This window comes from Sus scrofa, chromosome 14, assembly GCF_054392235.1.
Source record: "Sus scrofa isolate SSC_HxYL_T2T_F1_AM1 chromosome 14, Sscrofa_HxYL_maternal_Yorkshire_Landrace_v2.0, whole genome shotgun sequence".
Lineage (NCBI taxonomy): Eukaryota > Metazoa > Chordata > Mammalia > Artiodactyla > Suidae > Sus > Sus scrofa.
The window spans coordinates 163,355,440-163,369,672 of NC_139396.1; the positions used below are offsets into that span (position 1 = coordinate 163,355,440).

At 60.5% G+C, this 14,233-nt stretch overlaps 1 protein-coding gene and 1 long non-coding RNA gene across 4 annotated transcripts in view; one reads left to right on the plus strand and one right to left on the minus strand.

Annotated features, from left to right (window-relative positions):
- The window catches only part of INPP5A (inositol polyphosphate-5-phosphatase A), a 159,155-nt gene that overhangs the window by 17,919 nt on the left and 127,003 nt on the right, over positions 1-14,233 (plus strand). The window lies entirely within an intron of this gene.
- On the minus strand, positions 5,682-9,810 carry LOC146397155 (uncharacterized). Its single transcript, XR_014826883.1, has 2 exons — positions 6,312-9,810; positions 5,682-6,194 (listed from the first exon to the last, which is right to left on the minus strand). It is a non-coding gene; the product is annotated as an uncharacterized LOC146397155 (long non-coding RNA).

Sequence of the window (14,233 nt, forward strand, 5' to 3'; positions counted from 1 at the left end):
TTGCTTTGGTGACCGCAGCCCTGACCCGTCCCGGGGGCAGCGGGGTCACCGCCTTGGCGGCTGCGCAGAAGAGGCAAGTCTCGGCTCACGTGTGAGCCTGGCATCCCCATCCAGCACCAGACGTCCTCAGGGGCCACGGGGGCTTTTCGTCCCCGCAGAGAGGGAGCTCCGTCCTGGGCACGCGGGCCAGCGCTGTGCCCTCCTCGGAGCCAGGCTCCTTTCCAGCCACGTCCCACCTGCTTCGGCGCAGGGCTCGCGGTGCAGGACCCTGAGCTCTGCTTGCTAGTCTGAGCAGAAAAGTCCAAAAACCTGGGGGCTCCCAGGTAGGGCCCGGGTCAGGCTCAGGAACCCGGGAAGGGTGCCCCTCCTGTCGCGGCGCTGGCCTTGGCCGCGTGGCGGAGCCCAGGGAGCCGCGGCCGCGGGAGCTCGGCCGCGTGGGTCCTGCCGCCGTGAGGGGCGTTGTCACCGTCTGGCGTGTGGGTCTTTGACGCACCCGGTCTAAGTTCTGGTGACTGCGAACGACAGTAATGCTTTTGCCTAAAATATTCTTTTCCATCAGCTCGACATTAGCCGCCTGAAAACAGACGTTTTAGGAGTTCGAGTGTGAGCGCTCACTTCCGGGCCTCCTGGGTGACAGCACCGTGCAGCCAGAGCCCGTGGCCCTGGGGGCGGTGTCAGGGCTGCGCCCCTGGCATCTTCGGGCCTGCAGCCCCCAAGCCCAGAGCTGTCCGCCGGTCTCCTCTGCCACCTGAGTTATTTGAAATCGGTTTGTGATGGAAGAACAGTGTGTTTGTTTGTGTGTTGCTAGAGATTTTTTAAAATGGCATTTGCTGGACTTTTTATAGCTCTGAGGTGCAGGCCATGTGAGTGTGTGTGTGTGTGTGTGTCTGTGTGTAAATAGGTGTTGTTTTTAACGTAAATGCCTTTCCATTTCTGGCCCTCTAGCCTGCATTGGTTTCTTAAAAATACACGAGTGGTGAGCAGTGTGGCTTCTGAGTTCCACTTTAGGGTGTGAAGGACGCAGAGCAAAATGTTTATTTATTTATTTCGGCAGCACCCACGGCAAATGGAGGTTCCCGGGCCAGGAATTGAGTCTGAGCTGCAGCTGCGGCAATCCTGGATCCTGAACCCACTGCACCAGGCCAGGGATCGAACCTTCGCCTCAGCAGCGACCCAAGCTGACATAGAGACAAGGCCGGAGCTTTAGCTCGCTGCACCGCAGTGGGAACTCCAAGCAAAATGTCGACGTTAAGGAGAGGTGTTGGCTCTGGTGGGGCTGAGAAGGCCTGGGAGTGTCCGTCCTTCACCATGGGTCTCTCCTTCCGGAGTCCGAATCTGGGGTGGGGGGTGAGGAGCAGAGGCCCCGGCCTTGCAGGCTTTGTTCTGGGTTCAGAGGTGGCGTGGGGACCCTCGCCATGAATCTTGAGTGTGTCTGAGCAGCTGTGACCCTGCCTCTGGTCGTGTGACATGGGCGGGGGGGTCCCTGGCTGTTGGGCCAGCGCTTGTGGTGCCCCCGGCGCCCCTCCCTGCACTCGTGCAGCCGAGAGTTGGACTGAAGGTCCTGGCGTTATTTGCAGTAGAATGTGTACGTCGAGTGTCTTTTAGAGGCTGAAAACCCATGGTGAGAAGGCAGCGGCGGCGAGGGGCGGGTGCCTGCAGTCGTCTCTGGAGGGCCCTGCGTGGAGCTCCTGGTGGGGGTGGCACTCCGTGGGCCCGCGCATCCCGATCTCTGAGGTGCCACACTCAGGGTTTATGCATGCGGCGCATGTGCCGAGTGCCCGACCAGCGCCTGCCCTGTGCTGCCTGCAGGGCAGTGCCGGTGGCTGTGCTGCACCCTGAGAGGCCACTTGGCCAAACCTCACGGAGCCAGGACAGGTGGCTCCACGTGGCCCCTCTGCTGTGCTGGAGCCTTGAGGACACCACACGCTCTCCCTGTGGCATCGCCTTTGGTTTCTGTGCTGTGCGGGGAGCTTAACGTGTCCCTACATCCTTATAGAGTGTGTTTTAATTGGTATTTATTCGAGGACTTATTTTCATTTCAAATCTGCAAAACTCAGTGGACCAGACTTTTCCCTAAGGCGCCTTTCCTCTCTTCGGGGTCACCCGCAGCCTGTGGAGACACACATGCCCGTGAGGATGGCACGCGAGGCATTTGGGGTTCAGCCTCCCTCCCAGCACAGCCTCACAGGTGTCCCTGGACTTGCCATGTGCTGGGAGAGGCCAGGCAGGAGCCTCTCGTCAGGCCTGGGCCTTCCCTTCCCATCGGCGGCAGCACGTCTCCAGGCGTTTGGGCCCGGCTCACGGACGTGACTTCCGCGGGCTCTCAGGACAGAAGCGCCCTTGCCTCTGTTCTCAGGGTGTGACTGTCCCCTGGCCACCTGTGTCGCTCGCCTTGGTCCTCCAAGGATGCCCATCAAAGTCAAAGCAGTTGTAAGACATGAGCGTGTTCAGATACAGTCACGTAATTTTGACAAAATTAACGAAAGGGATGGTTTCCTCGCAAAGTGTAGGTGACCCCGCTGGCCCCGGAGGAGAGCGCAGAGCGGAGCGGCCAGTTCCTGGAGGAAGGATCAGTTGGCTTGTCAAGCCACGGCCCAGGGAGGCCAGGGCAGCATCTCCAAGCTCGCTCCCCCCTGCGCCTCCGCCTGACCTGTGCCAGGGCACGAGCGGCCGCAGGGCTGCAGAGGCAGCGCCGTAGTGAGCGGGCCCCAGAGAGGGTCGGGGGGGCTGTTAGGCAGGTGAGCACTGCCGCCTGGTGAGGAAGGTCGGGCCGTGTAGTTTAGCAGATCCAAGCCAATAGTTTATCAACAGGAAGAACCCCTACTTGTCATCTCTACGTTGCTGAATACGCAGTGGTAAGACAACGTTGCGTGTGTGTGTGTGTGTGTGTGTGTGTGTGTCTTTGTGCCTTTTTCTAGGGCCGCTCTCGCGGCCTGTGGAGGTTCCCAGGCTAAGGGTCTCCTCGGAGCTGTAGCCACCAGCCTTCGCCACAGCCACAGCAACGCAGGATCCTTAACCCACTGAGTGAGGCCAGGGATTGAACCTGCATTGCTCGTAGTCGGATCCGCTAACCGCTGCGCCACGGTGGGAACTCCAAAGCAGCGTTTTTTGATTAAAACATGATTAACTTTCATAAAATTGGAACAGGTAGCTATTTCCTTAACATGACTTCGAACGTGGAAATCAAACATCTCTGTTCGAGTCGGGGATGCGACAAAGAAACCCGATGTAACCGTGGTCATTTGCTGCGGTTCCAGCAGCTCCAGCCGGTGAACGAGCGGACACACGCGAGAAAACAGAGCGTAACTGTTGGGACGGTGGGATGGACGGAGGTGCTCACGAGCAGGCGTTTGTGTCGGGGACTCGGGAGAGCCTGCTGAAAATGAATGTACGATGCACGGGCTTAGTGGCGAAATTACCCCATGAAGGCCGAGAGCCTTCGCATGTGTTCAGACAGCGAGCAGCCGCCGTCCCGTCCACGATCCTGAACCACACGCCCGGACCGAGGAAACCCCAGCCCTCCCGTCTCGCCACGTCCGGCAGCGCGATGCCCGCGCACTTGCCACCGTGACGCCGACCTCGTCTCCCCTCCGTCAGCCCACCCTCTCCGGGTCCTGCCTGGCAGGGGGCGCGGTCGCCAGGCCCACCCACACTGGGGGGATGGGTAACAAGCCGCAGCTCCCGGGGGCGTCCACGTGTCCTGTTTGGGTTTCTCCGTTTCTGTATTCATGCCGTTGTCTGTTTTCCTCCGTGTGGACAGGCGGACGTTTATCGGACGTTTATCGGACTCTGGGTCACGGCCCGTGGCTGTCGTGTGCAGGTGCTCAGATGGCCCCGGCTCTGGCTGGGGGGTCTTTCGTTGGCTCCATGGACACGCCCATCCTGCTGTTTTCTGACCACTTCCTGACTTTGTGGCCTTACAAGGTGCTCCCGGCAGCTCGTCTTGTCCAGCCCTGGAGTCGGCCTGTTCCCTTATGGAGGACAGCATAAACAGGTGTAAACAGGATCTGGGCGCTGGCCGACTTACCCCTGATGGTCTCGTGTCCCCTCCTGTGGGGGGACCTTCCTGGAAGGCCATCCGGATGCCCCGGTCTTGTCCAGACTCTCCCACCTGCCCCAGGCCAGATAGCAGAAGGAAGCAGGAAGTGGTGGCACTTAGGGCACCCCGGCCACCCCTGGTGGGCACGCTTGCACCTGCGGACGTCTGGTCTCTTGCCCCTGGATGACCAGAAGTGCCGTCTCAAATCCCCGCAGCTCTACTTTGGAATTTGGCAGGTAAACGAATATGCAGTGGCACAGCCAGGCGCATTCTAAGAAGAATAACACGAAGGGACCACTTGAGTAGGTATTAAAATGTGTCGTAAAGCCGAGGGACTCCAAACGGTTTGGAGGTGATGTCAGAGAGATGCCAGGTGACCATGGCCAACGAGGCCCTAAGAGAGCAGGTCTTAGAAAGCTCATCGCTAGAAAGAAATGTGACTTTGATGTGACGGCTGTCCCCCCGGCTTTTTGGGGTGACTGTTTTGCCCTGTGTACAGATATCAAGTCATCACACTGTGCACCTGAAAACTGCTCTCACTCAAGTCCAGTTGATTTTTTACGGTGTTGTGCCAGTTTCCGCCGTGCAGCGAAGTGACCCAGTCGTGCGTACATACGCATTCTTTTCCTCGTCTCACCCCCACCGTGTTCTCTCCCGGGAGGCTGGATCGCGTTCCCTGTGCGGCGCAGCAGGACCTCACTGCTTTTCCATTCTGCGTGTAATAGTTTGCATCTACTGACCCCAAACTCCCCATCTGTCCCCCACCACCACCCGGCAACCACACGTCTGTCCTGTATGTCTGTGAGTCTGATTCTGTTCCATAGAAAGGTTCATTTGTGCCCTGTTTTAGATTCCACATATAAGTGGTAGCATATGGTATTTGTCTTTCTCTTCCTGCCTTACTTCACTAAGATGATAATCTCTGGTTGCATCCATGTTGCTGCAAATGGCATTATTTTGTTCTTTTTTATGGCTGAGTAATATTCCATTGTGTATATGTACCACATCTCCTTAATCCACTCCTCTGCTGATGGACATTTAGGTTGTTTCCATGTCTTGGCTCTTGCGAATAGTGCTGCTGTGAACATAGGAGTGCGTGTGTCTTTTTGAATTCGTTTTGTCTGGATGTATGCCCAGGAGTGGGATTGCTGGACCACGTGCTATTTCTGTGTTGAGTTTTCTGTGGAACCTCGTACTGTTCTCCAGAGTGGCTGCACCAATTGGCATTCCCGTCAACAGTGTGGGGGGTTCCCTTCTCTCCAGTTCCTCTCCAGCATCTGTTCTCTGCAGACTTAATCAATGACGGCCACTCTGACTGCATCCTAAAGCCTATAAAATGTTCTGTGTCAGTTATATCTGGGCAAAGCTGGGGGAAAGAGAGGCGGGTCAGTGACATGTCAGACCAGCGGCACCCAAGTGCTTGCCCCGCCAAGGGCAGTGTTGCTGCTGTCGGAGCAGCCAGGCTCTGGCCGGGGAGGGGGGGCGGGCAGGCAGCAGGGGGAGGTCCTCGGAAGCTGTCTGGTGCAGAGCAAAGCCCATCGGCTTGACCGAATGTCACCACCTCCGAGAGCTGAGCAGGGGCAGGACACGTCTTTATTTTCTCCCAGCTTCTCAGGAAGGAGAAGGAAACCCACTGCCGAAGTAGGAACATGATGCCTTTATTAGTAAGTGTAGAAAATTTGCTCGTGAAAATACGGAAAATAGAGCAATTTGAGAAAGAGAAATAGAAAAAGTACCGAAAGAATTATTAAAAGACCTTGGCAGAGAGAGGCCCTTTCTGTATGGCACATGCGTGTGCGTGTGCCCAGACCCACCTGTGTCTCAGGAAAGGTGGACACAGAGGTTCTGCAGATGCCACCTGTCCGTTCTGTCCCAGGCCCCAGTCCAGGCTCTGGGGAGGCGCTGGTGAGCAGAACAGAGCAGAAAGCGTTTGTGCTTGAGCAGCGTATGTCCCAGCCGGTGTCGAACCGAAGCTCGTTTTCAGGATGCTTTTACTTCCTTTTACAAAGGCCTGATTCACGGTGAGGATGCGAGGCCTGGCGTGGCTCCAGGATGCTTTTGCGCCCATGGCCCTGCCGTCTGCCCTGGCTCCAGCTGGCCCTCGAGCTGCCTCATTGCAGTGCCCGGGTCTTTCAAAGACGCGATTTAATTTTCTCTAAGTACAAAGATTATTGAGAAAGGATTTAACGTGAATTATGCTCCCATTTTTTTTTTTTTTTTGGAATCATCATATGGTAATTTAGGGCTCAGTTACGACATCTGGAAAACATACCTTTTAAAATCCTGGTGAAACATCAGCTGTTCCCTCATGTTCACCTGCTGCTGCCGACGCGGGGTCACTGCTTCGTTCTCACCGAAACCGTTTTCATCAGTTTCTCTTAAGATTCCAGAAGCGTGTCCAGCGGCTCCATGAGGTCAGCAGCATTTTTAAGCTCTCTCTAATTAAGCCTTGAGTTTTCCATTTTAAGCAAATCATTAAGAACAATAGAAGCTAAGTTAATTAAGATGGAAAATTTTTGCCCCAAACATGGAAATTCATTACATATATTTGCAAAAAGAAATATGAATTGCAATGATATATTATGTGTATGTTTTGGAAATTCTTTTAAATATTGGACATCTGAAGACGTCTGATACATTCTAATCACACAATAAATAGTGTTAAATTCTTTTTTTTTGTCTTTTTTTGCCTTTTCTAGGGCTGCTCCTGTGGCAAATGGAGGTTCCCAGGCTAGGGGTCGAATCGGAGCTGTAGCCACTGGCCTACACCACAGCCACAGCAACGCGGGATCCGAGCTGCCTCTGCAACCTACACCACAGCTCACGGCAACGCCGGATCCTTAACCCACTGAGCAAGGCCAGGGATCGAACCCGCAACCTCATGGTTCCCAGTGGATTCATTAACCACTGAGCCACGACGGGAACTCCGAAAAGTGTTAAATTCTGATGCTGCATCTTTTTCTTTTGGATTGTCATTGATCCTCTGTGGTTAAAAACAATTCAAGTTTTACTGAAATGTCTTATTCTGTGAGGCTGAGTTAGAACTTTTTTTAGAGTCTGCTCATTGATGAGCTCACGTTTGCATGTTTGCCACGAGCTGTGACAGGCGGGCCCCCTCGAACCCAGCGGCAGTGGGAGCTCCTGGCATGGCTGTGCGCAGCTCGGCACCCCTGGCCCTCGGCAGGACAGGAGCAGTGTCGCTGGGGTGGGGGCTCCTTCCAGCTTCTGTTGGGTCTTCCTGGCCTCCGTTCTCCTGGGCAGGGGAGGGCACCTGTGCCCTGGTGTCCCTCGGGCTGGGGACCCTGCCCCAGCCCCACACGGAGCCCCACACGATGCTGTCTCTTCATCATCGTGGGTGTCTGTCTTGAATATTCTGTTACACATTCTTGTCTTTCTAAGAGCCAGCCTTCCTGCATCTCCCCTCAGAGTCCAGGGCCCGACAGTGAAACCGAGGCTGTCTCTGTAGTTTGGGGATGCGGAAGAGGGCGTCCTGTCCCAGGGGACAGGGCGACTGACCTCGGCTGTTAGTCCAGCGGAGCTCAATTACCTGTGACAGCGTGCTCCGCCTCAGGGCTGTCAGCCCACGTCCGCACGGGAGCCCCTTCTTCCGGCTGCTGTTGCTCTGGCGCCGTCTCAGCACTGAGGCAGCAGCCCGCATCCCAAGTGGGGGCTGAGGGACAAAACAGGACATTCAGGCCCATCTCCCAGCCTCTCCTGGCCTGGCCGGGCTGGCTCCTGCCTCCGGCTCAAGTCCTGGGTCCTTTGGGCTCCTCGCCTGGCCCTGACCAGTGGCCTCCCAGGCAGGTAGAAGGCAGGAGCCCTGAGTGGACGTGGCGAGGGAGCAGAGGGAGGGACAGACCGGACAGCAGAGCCAGAGCCTGGTGTCCTGAGGGAGGGCGAGGACCTGCGTGGGGAGAAGTGGGGTGGGGAGTTCCCAGCGCTCCCGTGAGAACCTGCGACCCACCTCTGCTCTCTGCCGACACGTGTGGTTCCGGAGAGCAGGGCCTTCGGACCTCTAGAGGCCAAGGATGGTCAGATCCACCACCTAGGACCCAGACAGAGCTGATAGGGAGCTCAGCAGAGTCCACACGAAAACAGCCAGCATGCAAGGGCAGCCAGGTTTCGACCCAGGGCTGGGCCCCAGACTCCTCTTCCCAATGCACGTGGGGTCCTGCAGGGTTGGGTCAGAGTAGGTGACCCTGCGGAGCTGGGCTGCGGGACGGGACCTGGAGCCCCGGGGGGGGGGGTGTGCATGGCCATCGGGCTCTCACGTGGGCCTCGGGAGGGAGTGCCGTCGAGGGTCAAGGGTGACCTCCAGGCCCGGGCACTTGGACTCGGATGTGCCGGGGAGGCCGGCACTGCGCGCATGAGCTGGGGGCTGCTCCTGCGTGAGGCCTCAGGGGCGAAGTCACTGACGGAAAATGCCTTTGACTCAGCAGCGTGTCCTTCAGAAGGACACCGAGTGTGTCCTCGGCGGGCCAGACCCCTAGCGTGGGGGCAGAGACGGCTGGACGGAGGGGTCTTCCCTGAGGTTCTTTTGCTGGGTCCTGGGGAGGCCTGTCTGGGGGGCGGGCAGAGGTGGGGTGGGGCAGGCGGGGTCCTGAGCCGTTTTCCCCCGACACCACAGGTTCACCGCGAGGCGTGTTTCGTTTGCTCTTTTCACCGTGTCCGGTTCACAGAGTATTTTCATGTGTGGTTGTCTGGTCATGCACCTTGGCTCCGGGCTGCTTCTGGCTTTTCTCTGTCACTCCTGTAACCAGGACAGCATTCAGAGGGGGCTGCGGCCAGGTGGGCTGAGCCCCGTCTAGCCCCGGCCGTCCGCTTGCAGGGAACGGGCAGGTCCCCTCGCTGAGCTGAGGGCTGCTGCGTTGAGATCTGGATCATTTCCTGAATCGGGTCGTGGGTCCTTTTTAGACGTCAGCTGAGCTTGTCTTGTTTGTGCTGCTTGTTGCAGACGCAGGGTTTCATTGCGACGCTGCTGCGGTGGGTGTGGTGCGTGGTCCTGGGAGGTCCGGCGTGGTTTCTGTTTGGGGGAACAGAGCGGGGAGCCTGCTTTCCCTCTGACTTGAAGGGTCTGTGATGGCAGCTCCAGGAAAAGCACCTGAAGCTCTGGGGCAGGGCCGTGCAGGGACCCTCCAGGGGGCCAGGTCGCAGGTCGAGGCACCGACGCTCGGGCGGGAAGCCGGGCCGTCCGAAAGCCACGGGTGGCAGGCGGAACGCTGTGCCTTTTAGGTGGCGCGGTGGCTCCTGGGCTGCTGAAGGGATGATAAGCAGAGCCCGACCCCGCGTGCTCTCCGGGGTCTGCGGTGACGGGTGGGTTTCTGTCCAGCACCTGCATTCCAGCTGAGATCTGCTGCCTGGAATTTTAGGAGCCTGTTGGATGGTGACCTTGAGGAGGGAGGCCCTGGCAGAGCGCTGTTCCCGGCTCACCGCGGCTGTCCGGGCTCCTCCATGGGGCCCGTAACCTCCCGTGCTCTCCCCGGGGCGGGTGTCTGCACATCTCTGAAGGATCCAGGCCGCCTGCCTGCCTGTGGCTTACGGCCCGGCTTCCCGCCCCAGCCTTGGTGCTTCGACCTGCTACCCAGCCCCCTGGAGAGGTCCCTGCGCGGTCCCGGCGCCTGGCGGTGGGCTGGCCCCGTGCCAGGCTGGGTCTAGTGCCCAGTGAGCTCCGTCGGGTCAGCGCCTCGCAGGGCAGCGGCCGTGGCGGGAGCTGCAGGATTGAGAGTGAGGCTCCGTGGACACTGCATGTCAGGCTGGCTGGAAATGTCGCCTCGGCCACCAGCGCAGTGTAACCACATCCACCGTCATCCGGAAACTGGCGAGAAAGGGAGAAGACCCGAGTCACCCCTTCCCCGGCCGCAGCCTCGAGTGTGTTTACTTGGAGGCTTTTTCCTGTACAAATCCGTTTATTTGAAGTTCTGCAAGCAGTGTTTACACTGGCGAGGCGCGATCAGGTCTGAACGCACGCAGCTGGCTGGCGGGGGCGTCCGCCACTGGGCCTCGGAGGAGCCTCCCCGCAGGCAGCCTCGCTCTCGCCTGGGGGCCTAGAGTGTCCGCGGCGGGTCCTGGGTGGCTGCCTTTCCTACGGGTTTCTCGTTCAGGTGATGCCAAAGGCATCCGCTGCAGTTAGGGGCTCGGCCCCCGTCCTCTGCTGCCCTCGGTCCCCTGGAAAACACTGTCTCCCTGCTGGCCACTCCCTGCAGCACGGCTGCCCGCCCTGCAGGCCACCCGCCTTCTGCCCTTCCCCACGTGCCCTGGGTCGTGTTGGCGGCTGTTGGCTGTGCCTTCGGCTCTGATGCAGTGGTGGGCGGGGGGGGGGGGGGCACCGTCCCTCCCTTGAGCCCTGGCGCCTCCTGGGGGCGGGTCACAGTGGCTGGAGATCCGCTTTGCAGGATTCGGCTCTACCTGCAGGGCGAGAGCTGGGTTCACATTGAGGAGACGGCCGAGTTTCCGGGACCTGGTCTTGGGGCGCCCTGGCTGCAAAGAGGGGAGGCCCGGCTTGGGCCCCTGCAGCCCCTCCAACATCTCACGGGCTCATGAGTTTCCTAGTCTCTCCCCCTGTCTCCCAGGGCGCTGGTCACGACCCCCGAACGGACCAGAGCCCTCGAGGGGGCTTGGACGCGGGGCTCCGGGAGACCTAGAGGGGCCTCGGAAGGGCTGTGGGGGTGCGTGGGGGGATCCGGCCAGACCTCAGAGGACCGGAGCCGCGCTGCCGGGCTCCTGTGTGTCCTGGGACCGCCCTCTGCTCGTCCCCCGGGGTAGCCTGGGTTATTCTCGTCTGCGTCGAAGACTAAATCTGGGTGCAGACCTGGGGTCAGGGGGGCCCGACATCCCGCCCATGGGTCTGTGCTCTCGAGTGTCGGGGCCGAGTCGGGCGGTGGATGTGAACACAGGCCACGTTTCGGGGGGAAGGGCCCCTCAGATCAAGGGGCCCCAACGGGAGGCCCTCCCTTCTCATCTCAGGGCCAGTGGGCAGTGACACCTCTGAGGGAGTCCCAGGGGAGGGGCTTCGGGGCCGCAGAGGAGATGGCCTAGCAGGGCCAGGCCTGCCAGGGGCCCGGCCGGGAGGTGGGCAGCAGCCTCCACGTCCGCCGTAGAGAAGACGCCGTCCCCACGGGCAGGGCATCCTGCTGACGCTTCTCCTGGATGCTGGGTGGCACCCTCCATCCCCCTCGGGCACCTCTCCCCCCAGTTCCTGGGCCCTCGAGCTCCTGATTTGGGAGAGAAGCGTGGCTTTCTGTCCGTTCAGCCCCTGCCATTAGGGCGGGCTCTGAAGAGCGGGCGGCGGCGGCGAGCAGCTGTGACGTCGGGGTTTCTGGGTTATTTTAGTTGTGGGCGTGTTTGCTAAATGTCAGCAGTTTGGCCTCACTCACAATTTGTTCTGAGATTAGACTCAGCATTGAACTTGCACCGGAAGGAGGAAGCCAGGACGCACAAATTAAAGGAGGAGGAAGTCGTTTCCTCCTTGGGAGCTAACTGTACCCCAACCAAATGCGTTGCAAACTTACAATCAGCATCAATAAAAAGACGGGAACCCGTACATCTGTCTGTCCGGGACCCTGCACGCGACCTGAGCAGCGCCCCCCCTCCGCGGGGCCTGCCTCATGCTCTTCTCGCGTGCTTTGCGGTGCACACGAAGGGCCGCGTGTGCCGGGGGGGCACTGCAGTGAGCACGTGCAGACATGCTGCCTGACCCCTGCTGGCCCCTGGGAACCGGAGGGGAGTGAGACCCCTGCCCGGAGGGGCGCTGGTTGGGGCGATGCGGAGGCCCAGGAGGTCGGGCTGTGACCGACCTGGGAAAATGTCCCGGGCCCTGGCAGAACAGGGTGTCACCAGGGCGGGCGGCTGGAGGCATGGGACCCCGGGGGAGAGCCAGCCCTGGGCTTAGCGTCCCAGCTGGTGGAGCTGTGGTCCTGGGCGGGATGGCCTGGCCGTGGGGCCGTGGCTGTGGCCGTGGCCGTGGCTGTGGGAGGATCTGATAGCCTGCTGGGACGCTTCGTTGCATGGCGGCTGCAGGGGACACCACGGCTGCCTGGTTCACAGCCTGCAGCGCCTCTTAGGGCCGAGGCCCCCGGCTTCCTCCTCTGTGTGCACAGGGGTTAGAGCGCTGCCCACAGGGGGCTACGGGAGGCAGCGCCTGAGCTCCCCTGGGTGCTGGCGCCTGTGGGTCGCAGTGGACTTTCGTGGGGTGGGGGATGAGTGGGGGGCTGGGGACACAGGTCCTGGCCCCATTTGAGGGCCCATGGGAGCCACGTGGGAGCTGGGGTGCTGGGGCTATGGGAGGGGGCCCTCCAAGGAGCGGCCGGGGAAGGGGGCACAACAGGTGCGGGCCTCAGGTGTGGGGAGCGGCCCTCGGGCCTCGGGAAAAGCCTGGGGGCCATGGCCAGTGGCCTGGCGTTCTCTCTGCGGCGATGATACCTGGGAGGGGACTCAGAGCTGCGGTTCGCGGTGCTTCCAGCGTTCGCGTTGGGGGGGGTCGGATTCCTAACACTCAGGAACCCCCCTTCCTTAACCAGCCGCCCTCCGGGGTTTGCCCCTTCAAGAAGGCGCCAGCAGCGGCTCCTCATTGCCACAACCATCCCGAGAGGGACGGAGAGGTTTGAGCCTGTGGCCCCCGGTGGCTGCTGCTCCGAGGGGCCCGAGCCCCGCCGTGGCCGCACCTCCAGGGCTGGGGCGACGACCGGGCCTCCTGCGATGACCAGCAAGGCGACGCTGTGGCTCCGGGCAGGACGGCAGGCTTCAGCGGCTCTGACGGAGCAGGCACAGGAACAAATTTCCACGAGGGCTGGGGCGATGCTTCCTTCCCTTCAGGAGGCTGCCCGGGGCAGGGCGGATTCCTGCTGTTGCTTCTCCAGGGGCCGCACCGCCTCTCTCTGTTGCTGGAGTCGGTGTGGGGAACGGAGAGGGTGGCGTGCAGGGCGCCCTCCTCAGTGGCACCCCCTGCTCCGTCACAGACCCCCACACCCCAGTGTTCACTGATGCTCCTTTTCTTAATAGTAAGTAATTTTGGAAAAATGCATATTTTGAGTTCATTTGTTTATTTTCAGGAAGATGTCTCATACTTTTTGCTTTGGAAATATGATTCGACTTTTAAAAATGTGTTTCAGGTATTTGAAAAATATCAGCATCTTCCTGCCCCTGCGCCAGCCTGTCACCCCCCGCCCCCACAGCCCCACCCCCAGGACCCCACACCCTCCCTGCCCCAGCCTCACCCCCCAGCCCCCGGTCCACACCCCCACCTGTCGGGTCTGAGACGGGGGCACCGTTGTGGACTTTCAGGGCTGGGGGCCGGGACCAGCACATCCCACCGCCCAGTGCTGACTCCCGTCCCGTCGGGTTGGGAGGAAGGCTGTCCACCTGAGCTCGGGGAGTTGGGGCAGCGGGTCCCCCAGTTCCTGTTCCAGGCCCCCCTGCCAGGTGAAGGAGCTGGGCTGTGGCCCGGAGCATGTGACGCGCCAGCCGGGGTGGGGCAGGGGCCCGGGAAGCTTTAGGTCAGGCGGGGGAAACAGCTTAGCCCTCGGGGAGTTGCTCTGTGACCCCGGGGGGCTCTGGGTGGGGGCACGTTGTAGACCGAGGGGCTGGGAGTGAGCGGCTCCCAGCCAGGGCCGCCCTCACCACGTGGCCTCTGCTCCCGCGGGCCCAGCGCTCAGCCGGGTGCCAGGCCCTGGGGCGCCCGTGTTTTGGTGTATTTTTGACTTAACTTCCCAAGGGCAGGGGGGCCTGTGGGGCTTCCAGTTCGAGCGAAAGGGCTTGGACTTGGAAAGGTCGCTCTGGAGGCTGAGCTGGTGCGATGGGGGTCCCTGGGGAGGGCGACGGCGGCAGCTGTACAAGTGGACGGGTCTGGTGACCTCGGGGAGAGGGAGGTTTACTGAGGTGAGGGACCCCTGGGGGGGCGGGTCAGGCGAGCTCACGTGTCCTCGCGGGGGTCAGCAGGCCGGGAGGGGCGGGGCCCGCTGCGAGAGACAGCGAGCGACAGCAGCTGTCTGGGAGCAGGGCTCTTGCGACCTCGATTCTGTGGGGCCGGGTGGCCGGGAGGACGGTGCTGGGGACAGTGAAGGAGGGCCCTTCTTGATGCTGACCATCGGATTACTTTGGAAACAAAGCCACCATGTGGGGAAAGCACAGACCATTTCCAGGCCTGCCTTTAGAGCAGGGCGGGCGAGGCCTGCCAGCTCCCGCTGCTGTGGGCACCGA